This window comes from Cucurbita moschata, unplaced genomic scaffold (genome assembly GCF_002738365.1).
Source record: "Cucurbita moschata cultivar Rifu unplaced genomic scaffold, Cmos_1.0 Cmo_Scf00117, whole genome shotgun sequence".
NCBI classification, from domain to species: domain Eukaryota; kingdom Viridiplantae; phylum Streptophyta; class Magnoliopsida; order Cucurbitales; family Cucurbitaceae; genus Cucurbita; species Cucurbita moschata.
In genome coordinates, this window is record NW_019268633.1 from 171,585 (window position 1) to 184,312 (window position 12,728).

At 33.5% G+C, this 12,728-nt stretch overlaps 2 non-coding genes across 2 annotated transcripts; both read left to right on the forward strand.

Moving 5' to 3' along the window:
- The first annotated feature begins 11,121 nt into the window (after positions 1-11,121).
- Positions 11,122-11,193, forward strand: TRNAP-AGG. The gene has a single exon. It is a non-coding gene; the product is annotated as a tRNA-Pro (tRNA).
- A 139-nt stretch (positions 11,194-11,332) lies between these two features.
- Positions 11,333-11,404, forward strand: TRNAP-UGG. Its single transcript has one exon. It is a non-coding gene; the product is annotated as a tRNA-Pro (tRNA).
- Positions 11,405-12,728: the final 1,324 nt, after the last annotated feature.

Sequence of the window (12,728 nt, forward strand, 5' to 3'; positions counted from 1 at the left end):
AATTATATATATATATTTTTTTTGTTTTTTTTACAATTTTGTAATTTGTATGGTATTATTAAAGGTTTTTGAATGAAATATGATAATTGATTCTCTGTCCTCTTTGACAATTTTAGATACCTCCATATCCCATATTTGATGTGTCACGTTTCATTATGAGATCTGCCCTTGGGTCAATAAGACTTAAGCAGAGAATTTATTTGACTAATGATTTGATTTTTTTGGGTTGTAGAGATATCACTTACAAATCAAGGCTTTGTATTATTATGAAGACACTCATTAAGACATTTGTAAATGTGCCTGATATCTTAAAGGATATAAGACACGTAATTGAGAAAACCTAAATTTTTTTTAAAGTTGGCTTTTCTAGGATACGTCATCACCAAAGTTTGAGACAAAGACCATTGGATGGGTTTTAATAAGGCTCAAATAAATTAAAATCCAAGAGAACGGATATGAGTTTGATATTATTTGATTTTGGGTATGGACACAACTAGCTGATTTCTTTTGATTACATTAATGAATGTAGGTAGATGTTTAAAGTGTTGATCTTAATGGTTTTAGAAAATATCAACACATCATCAATATAAACTATCGAAATTTTATCAACACATCATCAATATAAACTATCGAAATTTTTTGAAAGGATTGAAAATATCATTCATAATCTTCTGAAATTTGGATGGAGCGTCTTTTAGCCTAAATGGCATGACGTTCCTCTCATATTTTCTAAATTGGACATTAAATCCTATTTTATATTTGTCCTTTTATAAAATTAGAATTTTCCGAAATCCCAATTTCATGTCGAATTTTATAAAAACATTTGACTCTAAATTAATTTATCAAATCATTTTTGTTTTGGATTGGATATCTTATTTATGCTAAAACCTTATTCAAAGGTTTGTAGTTAATTACCTGTATCAGAATTTCTGGTTTCTTTACACCATGTTGTTAACCTAAAAATGGGTCATGCACCATAAACTCATAGGAAGATCGTTGATGAAATCGATGCAATCGGCGCTCCACTGGATGGGTTGCAAATCAAAGACCTAACATTTGATATTGACTCTTTTGAAGAAAGAGCCACACAATCGAACAACTCGAAACGTCGCGGTAGCCCTGAGAACTCTAACACACACAGGGAAGGACGTGTTGAAGAGTTAGACAATAAGCAAAAGATCATGCTAAAACTCTACAGCGATCTGACAAAAGACTTCAGGACATCTACACCAAAAATCCATTGTCGTCCAGCGGTCAGAAGACCTGGGTTTGATTCCCGGAATGGAATATTATTTTCTTATTTCATTTTATTTGACAGTTTCTATCTTGGACTAAAAAGACTTTTATGAACTTCGTACCTTTGTTAGAGTTATATTATATATATTTTGTTCAATTTCAAATGGTTAATGCTATAATCCAGTCGTTTTTGAGATCTCTCTTGTTGAACGACATCATGGTTGAGATGAGCAGGTGATTCAAATTGTTAATGCGATAATCCAGTCATTACGAGGTCTCTCTTGTTGAACGACGTCATGGTTGAGATGAGCACTCCAGTGAGTTTGACAAGTTGGGCTGTAGAGAACCACACCTCAAGCCAAGTTCAGGTGGGCTTAACAAACTTAAAATCCAAGAACACAACCCCTTAAATGGAAACCGGGATGCTAAGGAATTAAAAAGCTTTATTTTTGACGTAGAACAATATTTGAAGGTTACTAGAACTTGCTCATAGGACCTAAGAGTTACGTTGGTCGCAATGCATCTCATGGACGATGAAAAACTGTGGTGGCGCTCGAAGGTGAATGGTATAAAAAATGGGTCATGAACCATAAACTCATGGAAGACTGTTGAAGGAATCGATGCAATCGACGCTCCTTTGGATGGGTTGCCAATCAAAGACCTGATGTTTGATGTTGACCCTTTTGAAGAAAGAGCCACACGATCGAACAGCTCGAAATGTCGCGGTAATTCTGAGAACTCTATCACACACATGAAAGGACGTGTCAAAGAGTTAGACATTACCCAAAACATCATAGTAAAACTCTTGAGCGATTAGACAAAAGACTTTAGGACAACTACACCAAAAATTCATTGTTGTCCAGCGCTTTGGATATTTGGCTTTCACCTAGGAGATTCTGGTTTGATTCTCTGAAATTGAATATTATTTTCTTATTTCTTTTTGTTTTATAGTTTCATCTTTTGTCACCAATTATATTTAAACTTTACCTCATTTTAAGAGGCACTTTAATGGTCAAGTTCAATAGTATCTTAGATTAAGAACTTTTATGAACATCGTACCTATGTTAGTGTTATGTTATAGATATTTGTTTCAATTTCAACAAGTGGGGTTGAAGTGATTCAAATGGTTAATGCGATAATCCGGCTATTTTTGAGGTCTCTCTTGTTGAACGCCATCATGGTTGAGATGAGCACCCGAGTGAGTTTGACAAGGAGACTCGAATTTAAACTTTACCTATGTTTGAGAGGCACTATAATGGTCAAGTTAAATGGTATTTTAGATTAAAAAGACTTTTATGAACTTTGTACCTTTGTTAGTGTTACTTTGTACCTTTGTTTGTGTTACTTTGTACCTTTGTTTGTGTTACTTTATCCCTTTGTTAGTGTTATGTTATAGACATTTGGTCAAGTTCAACAAGTGGATTTGAATCACAAATAGTTAATGTCACTTTATTTGATTCAAATTGTTAATGTTCTAATCCAGTTGAATAGTTATAGGTTATTTCCAAGGTCTCTTATTGAATGCCAACAGGGTTGAAATGATTGAGATGAGAACGTGAGTGAGTTTGACAAAATTGAAATAAAATCAAATAAAATCACTAAAAAAAATTAAAAGAAAAAAGAAAAAAATTAGCCTCATGACACTTCAACTCGAAGGGCGGTAAATCAAGGATTCCTTCGTCCAAGACCCATGATCCAATTCCCAACATGGAAATGATAAGCTATAGAATCATTCCAAGAACCTCAATGGATGGGTTACAAACTCAGATTACCAATCTCGACAACTGGACGTGTCATCAACGTTAGAAGAACGACCGCATTAGAGCATGTCATGGGGATAGAAGATCCCGTTGAAGGATGATAGACCAACCGTAATCTTCATCCCAACGAGCCAAACTTTTGTAGAAGCAAGAACCCTTGTATTAAAGAAATTAACACCTTCTTATACAAAATTTGGATCAACTAAGAGATAAAGCTAGAATTAGATAATGAGATCCATGATTGAGAAACAAGATTTTGAACCTTTTTCTAAATTGAGTCACTTCACAATCGAACTTGATCAAGGCTTGATTGAATGACTCAGATGCAATCTTCCACAAGAATTGCATGAAACTTAGAAATGTCAAAGATATGCTCAAAGTTCTATAAGGGGGATCGTCTCAACTTGAGAGATCAATTTCATTGATCACAAATATGCTTTTACATAATAATTTGTGGGTATTTATAGTCTCCCAACAAAAGAAGTTAGTGTTCGTGATTTAATCTCAATCCCTTTAAATCTCCACAGAAGACGAAGTCAATTTGAGCATTACAAACTTTATGAAATTAAAATAATAAATAAAGTTTTCTAACCACTCATGAAATGATGCTTGCAACTTCATCCACTACTTCAACCGTGCAAATATTTACTTTTGAATCTCCAAATGGTCTTGACTCAAACTAATCAGCTTGTAACACATGAAATTATGGTTAAACCTAGCCTATCCAAATTTGTAGATGAAGTATGAATGCTTGTTGAATCTTCTTGGCCTTGGGTTGTGTAATAGGTCCAGTTGGAACACCGTGATTCTTATCATCATCCCACTCTTCAAAAGGATTCGTCCTTGAATAAGAAAAATCATCACCTACATCAAAAGGACTCAACTCAGCAACATTGAAAGTAGAATGTATTGACGATTCTACGGGAACATCAATTTTATTGTTCCATGCACTAAAATGAGTCATTTTACTAAATATATTATAGAGCATTTATAGTCAAACAAAGAATTAGGAATCCACGCTATTTTAGATCTACAGACCCACTCCCACCTCAGCAATCCACGCAAACATTAAAATGAAAATTCATCCGTAGAATTATTTACGCTAATTCATTGAAATTTTAATCCATAGACCCACTCCCACTCCCAATTCAGCTATCCACACTAACATTAAAATGAAAATTCATCCTCTCAACATTTAAATAAGATAGTAAGTTATACTACTTGAATCAGGTCTGGTAAAGTTCGAACGAACACGTGACCTTCAAATCTTCAATATTACGGTCTCCCAACTAAGCTATCCCCAATAACATTGAAAATGAAAATTCTAATTTGGATCAAACACGTGACCTTTAGATTTTCAGTGTGACGCTCTCAAACTGAGTTATCTTCGCTAATATTTGAAAAAAAAAAAAAAATCATAAGTAAAGGTATTTCTGCTAATTCATTATATTTTAAAAAGAAATAATCACTAGTTTTAGATTGAATAAAGTTATGCAACTTAATGAACTTATGCAACCAAGTGCGGTATTTCCGCTAATTCATTATTCATTGAAATTTTATAAATAAATCATAGATAATTTTTTATTGAATAGTCAGCTTATACAAATGGAAACAGATGCGGTGAACATGGAGATTAAACACGTGACCTTCAAATCTTTAGTTTGACACTCTCCCAACTGAACTTTGGAAGCGAATATCTTAGGCTACAATCCACGAGAAGGTATCAAATCAAATCCCTAGCCCTTCCTTGTAATACCCATCTTTAAGTTTCACGAAGAAATCAAGGAGAGAAACACTATAAATGTGGCTATACAGGCCAAGTTTCAGATGGTGGCGATGTGAAAAATGCGCATCTTCTTCCTGTTCAGAGGAAGAAAACGATGATATGGCCAGTTCAACTAAACTGTCCAAGTCAACTCAAAATTTGACATTTTCTCGGGTTTTCTCAATTTTAACTCTATTCCACACCGATTCTCATAGATTTGGTTTCAGAAACTAGACACAATAAGGAGTACGTGGGAGGAAATTTGAAGTAATTCAGATACTGGAAGCTCAAGAATGGACGTCCCAAACGTCGACGACGAGGCAAGTAGCCACCTTGGACTTTTTGTAAAGAAATACTTGTAGAAATTGCTTGGATTTTCATATGAACCCTAAACAAAGTATGAATTAAGGACATATGAAAGAAAAACCCAAAGAACCGTGAGTTAAAGCCCTGAACCGATAAAATAGCTCGAGATTTAAGTAACGTTAAAATAACACACTATATGAGCCCCGCTGCATATCAAATTTTAACATTGAGCATATTATATTATGTTGAGGTTAGATACGAAATTTGGTGGTCATTGGATAAGGATAAGTAAGTAAACAAAGAAACGGTGTAAAATGACCATAATGCCCTTAAGGTAATTTACCTTCGGTTCATGACCTAGATGACCTTCAAATGCTATGAAATTCATCAGTAGATCTTATTTTATGAAATGTTATATGAATCCTTATCCCAAGAGATTATACAATGTAATGAAGTTTGGGAGTTATTGGAAAACTTTAGTTAGCGAAACCAAGATATGGGAGAAAATTCTCATCACGATCCATATGACCTTTGTCATGAAGCACGATGTTTATAAGTTTTGTAGTCAATGTTGCCAATGTTTGCTGCACACAAAAAATGATAGGGATGTTAAATTTTTAAGTCACTTTTGGAAAGTATGGTGAATAAATTAGGTACCAAATTATTATTTTCAACCGCATGTCATCCTCAGACTCATGAGCAAAATGAGGTAGTTAATAAAATATCACATTGCTTAGAGCTATTATTTATAAAAATATTAAGTCATAAATTGGGTAAAAAATTATTGTTTTCAACTACATGTCATCTTCAGATTAATGAGCAAACTGAGGTGGTTAATAGAACATTAGAAGCATTGCTTAGGGCTATTATTTGTAAGAATATTAAGTCTTGGGATGAATGTTTACCACTCATTGTTCTCTTTTTGAAGTTGCTTACGGATTTACTCCACTTACGCGTCTTGATTTGCTTTCTATTCATTCAAATATTTTTGTGAGTAAAGTAGCCACAAGTAAGGCAAATGGGATCAGAACATTGCATAAAGAGGGGAAGGAGACAATTGAGAAACAAAATTTCAATGTTGCTTGAAGAATTAACAAAGGACGGAATGAAATCATTTTTCAAACCAGTAACTAGGTTTGGATACATTTTCGCAAGGAGTGATTCCAATCTCAAAGGAAGACAAAGTTACATCCAAGAGGGGATGACCCTTATCAAGTCCTTGAAAGAATTAATAACAATGCATGTAAAATGATCTTCCAGGAGAATTTTCAGCACATTCTACTTTCAATGTTGCTGACTTGAGTCCTTTTGATGTAGGTGATGATTTTTTGATTCGAGGACGAATCCTTTTGAAGAGGGGGAAGATGATAAGGATCACAGTGTTCCAAATGTTCCAACTGGACCTATTACACTATCCAAGGCCAAGAAGATTCAACAAGCATTCATTCTTCATCTACAAAATTGGATAGGCTCGGTTCAACTATTATTTCATGTGTTACAAGCTTATTAGATTGAGGAAGGACCATTTGGAGCTTCAGAAGTGAATATTTACACAGTTGAAGGAGCAAATGATGTTGCAAGCATCATTACATGAGTTGTTAGAAAACTTTATTTATTTTTAATTTCATAAAGTTTGTAATGGTAGAATTGTCAAATTGGCTTCATTTTTTTTTTTTTTTTGGAGATTTAAGTGGATCGAGATTAAATCCCAGCCACTAACTTTTTGTGGGAGACTATAAATACCCACAAATTATTATGTAAAAATTAGATTTGTGATGAATGAAATTGATCTCTCAAGTTGAGAAGTTTCCCTCCGAAATTCGAGCATCATCTATGCAAGTTTCATGTCATTCTTGTGGTAGAATTGCGTGTGAGCCATGCAGTCATGCTTTGACATTGTGTGGTTGAGTGAAATTCTCAACCTTTACTTATTTTTGGGATTTCTTTTCTCCGTATTCATTGTAATTTATCCTGATACAAACAAGTTTATTCTTGTAGGGAATGTATTAAGCACATGGATTTATTAATTACGGTGAACTTTTGTATAAAACGAAGTAAATACAAATGGAGTAACACGAGATAGAAGTAAACAGAGTAATAAAAAGAAATTACATAAACTTAAAGTTAATCCCATTTTACAATATAAATATTGTTCAATTGTAGCAAATAAGTAGTTTTGAAAACTAGTCACTCCATATCAATCTATGTTTGGAAAACTAAAATAAAGAAAAAATAAATAAATAAAAATATTTTTAAAAAATTTAGTTGGTGTGAAACTTTTGCTTAAATTTCAAATGTTTTCTTTTTTTCTTTTTTTCTTTTTATAAAAGGATAAAACACATAATTTTGAAATAAAACAAAAAACAAAAAACAAAAATAAATAAAAATAGTTATCAAATGGGCCTAATTTTTAACATATCTATCCCAAAGGAATGCATGGGCTCTAGTGGCAATGCTGCTTCAACTGTGTGATAGACCATGTGAAGTTAACATGACAATAATAGTAGCTTCTAAAGCACAAAAATATGTGGATAAATTTCATATAGTGAGGTGCAGAAAACATATACACACGGGCAACTAAAAATGATGATCCACTATAAGGGCATTTGGTCTAGTGGTATAATTTTTTTTTTTTTACAAATTAGGTGGAATGAACAAACAAAAATAATGAGTTTAAAATTACCAAACAAAATATTAATTTTCATATGGAATGGAGACATAAGACCATCGGAAAAAAGAAAAAGACAAAAGAAAAATATTAAATACATTTTCAACTAAAGCATTTGGTTGAGAGATATTATGGCTAATATAAGAAAAATATAGCATTAACTAATTTTCATGGACACATATGATCCTTAGCATACTAAAATGACTGTTATTATTGGTATCAAACCAATAACAATTCATATAAGCTAAATCTTCCAATTAATAATTAGGCTAGAGAAAGAACTTGAATTTATTTTTATATCTATCAACATGTTTGCTACTTTTATCTAAAGCTTGATGGAGTTTTTCTTATTTGCATTGTAAAATTATGTATTTCTACTGATATCATTTTCATTTTTAGAATTGAAACAAAAACACGTGGATAAATTTCAAATATTGATGCGCCTAAAAGATATGGACCAACAACTAAAAATGATGGATCCACTGCAAGGTATTTGGTCTAGTGGTATGATTCTCGCTTCGGGTGCGAGAGGTCTCGAGTTTGATTCTCAAAATGCACCCGACAATTATATCAAATTGAAGCATGCATGCAACATAATAAGATTTGAAATAGGTTTTTTAAATCTCGAACCAAGAAGTAATTCAGATGGATATTTGGAAAGAAAAAAAAAAGAAAGCTATATTTAATTATAATTTACAAGTGTCTTTATAACATGTTAATTGAAGAGAAAACAACAAGAATAAACAAACAAAGGAAATTTATGTATGTTAGATTCTCTTCAAATCTTGGAAACTACGAGGATTCCTCTCCTTTCTTGACATAAAGACTTACTTTTTCGAGACTTGGACCATAAACAGTCATCTACTCTTACTCCTACTCCCTTCTCTAAGAATCAACATAGCATAATCATTCCATGAAGGCCGAGGTAGTCTTATAAAAGAAGATGAGGGTACATCATTCAAATCATTCCATGAGGACTTGAGAAAGTTTTGGAAAAGAAGATAAGGGTACCACTTTCTATTGCAGAATTTCTATGTGAAAAGAGAATGAACCATATTCTTTGGAGATAAGATAGAGCCTCGAGCCTAACTTCAAAGGTATTACACAAATTGTTCTATGATATTTTTTCTAGGAACTCTTTGTTATGTTGTCCGCTGAAGGTGTCAGGAAAGGGACACAGATTCTCTATTGCACTGATCTCCCAATAGAAGTTTTACCAAGGTCATCTGTCGTCACAACCCTTTTAAGGAATACGCGCCCAAATAACCAGTGAACAATAACATTTAAAGAAGTTGCCCTAGGTAAAACTTCTTTAAATGTCTTAGCCAATCATGACCTCATAATGAGGAGTCTCTTGGACAACAATAATATATGGACAACAAATGTCTTAGCCAATTGTGACGGTCATGATTGCTCAAGTCGTGTCGCCCAAATAATCGGTAAACAATAACATTGCCCAAATAACCGCCTTGGAAAAAAAATCGTTTACCAGAATGGCTGAGACATGCAACATGCAACCACAGGCAACACGCCTTGGGCAATCATGACTGTGACATCTACCCCAACACAATTTATTGGATGAGGCTGACTTTAGGTCTCTCGATGTGCTTCCTGCTGATCTCATAATGAGGAGTCTCTTCAAACCTACTAGGTGCTGTTGAAAATCACTTCTCAGTTTGTTGAGTCTTCATGTCTTCTTTCTTCGTTCTTTCCTACTTTCTTCGCTTGAAACTTTTATCTTATTTGTATGACGTCATACCACCTGCTTTTGCTTTATGTTTTCTTGGTCGAAATAATAACATTTCAAGTTACTAACATGGACAACAAGGTTAGTCCGCACCCATAAGAGCAATTGGATTCTATATGATGTCTTCATAATCTTATGGATAACTTTAATTAGTCCATAGTATTTTCACACCAGTTTTTGGTTCTTGTTGCTTTGAACTCAAAGTTTATTTGAACTTAACTTATATGAACTCTTTATTTTTCTTGAAATTATTGTGGTTGACGCTTCCGACTGACCCTTCTCTTCATCCATCTAGATGATATTTACGTGTGAACATGTGTTGCTTCAGTGGTTTGTTTCTGTCTCCCTTCTTCAGTATCTGACCTCTTTTTTGTCTCTTCTGGTGGGGATAAATCCATTATCTGACCTTGTTTTGCATCGTGGTGTTCATGTAGTGGCAACAAGGTTTCTATTGAGGTTGGCTCACTCGAGCTCCCCTTTTCAACTGCAACAGTAGCAGCAAGCGTAGATTCATCATGGCTATGATTCTTTCTCAGCTGTAGTTTCGACACATTTTCAACCCTCTTGGTTGATGGATGTTTTTCTGAATGATCATCGAGTTAGACTCCATTACTACTAGACATTTTGCTAGAGGCATGTAAATGACTTTGTGTTTAAGGAGGACGTTCATTCCTGACACGACGTCGAAGTCATCCATTTCAACTATCACTAAACAATATACCTAGTCCAAGGCTCCAACTTGATTAGAGTTCTCATTGTGACTCTTACGACAGGCAAAGCTTCCAATTTGACGACGTTCATCTTTTCTGTATCTTGATGCCAAAGGATGTTAAAATATTTTGCATCGGTCTCCATCATGAGTTGTGGGTGGCTTTAGAGTTGACAATGGTGTTCCTTACTACTTTGTGCTTTACCCAAACCTCGACATACATAATATATATATATATATATATATTCATTTAACTATAACACATATGGTCCATGAAAGAATTGTAACTCTTATGCTCATTAATATTATAATGGCTACTACCTAAATTATAACCTAAAGTTGATAATTGATGTCCAATTAGCCAACCCTAAATTTGTAATCATTGTGGAGTGATTGAAATTACAATGGAAGTAGTTTAAACTCCTAGTATCTTAAAGGAAGTTGGTCTCTTCTAATAAAACACAAAGTTCTCTTTAATATCATTAATACAATTTTCTAGACATGAAACTAAAACTGCGTTCAATTTAACTCCATTTTATTGTCATCTTGAATGACGTGTAGGATATATTCTTGATTTACCTTGATATTTCATATTAGTTAAGCTTTTTGCAAAATCACAATTAGACAACAACAACGATGAACTTGGGTCTGTTTATTATTTTAAAGAAAATTTCTTTCTCCATCTTATTCATAATAACTCTGCAACTAAATTCATATTATGCTAAGAAATAAATTTTTTGGGTTGTAGTTTATTCGATAACACTTGCATATTAGAACAATTCAACATTACATGCCTTACTTACAAGTAAAATACTAGACCGTCAACTTTTTATTTTATAGTCCAACAACCGCTCAAGAAAATAGATTTCAAACTTGAGAGAAAAAAAATATATTGAGTAGGAGTTAAAAATGTTGCATTTCTTTTAGAAAGGGCATTTGGTCTAGTGGTATGATTCTCGCTTAGGCTGCGAGAGGTCTTGAGTTCAATTCTCGGAATGCCCCTATGTTCATTTCTCAGCAACAGCACCCTTTTAATATCCCTATTTAATTATTCTTTTTTCGCATTATCGCAAACCCATGGATTTCATTACAAAGAAAATAAATACATTCCATAAACAACTTAATATACAGTCCATAATAAGGGCATTTGGTCTAGTGGTATGATTCTTGCTTTGGGTGCAAGAGGTCATGAGTTCGATTCTCAGAATGCTCTTCCAAAAGAAAAAAATGACAATTTTGAAAGAAAAAAAAACCAAAAAAAATAAAATAGTTTAGATATCAACGTTGTCCACTGTCGTCACAATCTTTTTAAGAAAGATGAGCCCGAAGATACTTATATAAGGATTATTGTATCATTATGGCTATGCCAGTTTATAGATAAAAGAAAGTAATGTCCCACAAGCACATATAGAGAGGACTTATTTAAGTAAAGAAAGCTTTATAGATAAAAGAGAGTAATGTCCAAGCGAGAGGACTTATTTAAGTAAAGAAAGCAATCTAGAGTAATGTCCAAGCACACACAAGCACATATAGAGAGGACTTATTGTAAGTAAAGAAAGCTTTATAGATAAAAGAGAGTAATGTCCAAGCGAGAGGACTTATTGTAATTATTGTAAGTAAAGAAAGCTTTATAGATAAAAGAGAGTAATGTCCAAGCGAGAGGACTTATTGTAAGTAAAGAAAGCAATCTAGAGTAATGTCCAAGCACACACAAGCACATATAGAGAGGACTTATTGTAAGTAAAGAAAGCAATCTAGACTAATGTCCAAGCACATATAGAGAGGACTTATTGTAAGTAAAGAAAGCAATCTAGTAGTTATACTGGTACTTATGGAACTTCTTCACAATTGCAATATCTGACCAATGAATATTATTGTCATTTATAGCTTCTATCACAATAATATAAAATTTGGGGTCAAAGCCTATATGGGACTGAAAAGACCATTCACCACACGCTTGTAAATTAAATTATATCTACCACCTCTGAAATTTTCCACGGCAAACCTTCCAACAGCTTGTACTTCTTATCATTGACATCCTTAATTGGAACTAGATTTTAAGGCAAATCTTCTCGTGAATACTTTGGAGTTCAATATTTATAGTTGGAGAACGCTATTCAAATTGATATGGTCGAATCTTACAACAAAGTCTAATTGAGCCTCCCTCTATTAGGAGATAGCTTCGAATCAAATTATTTAGTTTGGACAATGGTTGCATTGTTTTAGTCAAACAACCAAGACATTGATATGGTCGAATCTTACAACAAAGTCTAATTGAGCCTCCCTCTATTAGGAGATAGCTTCGAATTAAATTATTTAGTTTGGACAATGGTTGCATTGTTTTAGTCAAACAACCAAGACATTGATATGGTCGAATCTTACAACAAAGTCTAATTGAGCCTCCCTCTATTAGGAGATAGCTTCGAATCAAATTATTTAGTTTGGACAATGGTTGCATTGTTTTAGTCAAACAACCAAGACATTGATATGGTCGAATCTTACAACAAAGTCTAATTGAGCCTCCCTCTATTAGGAGA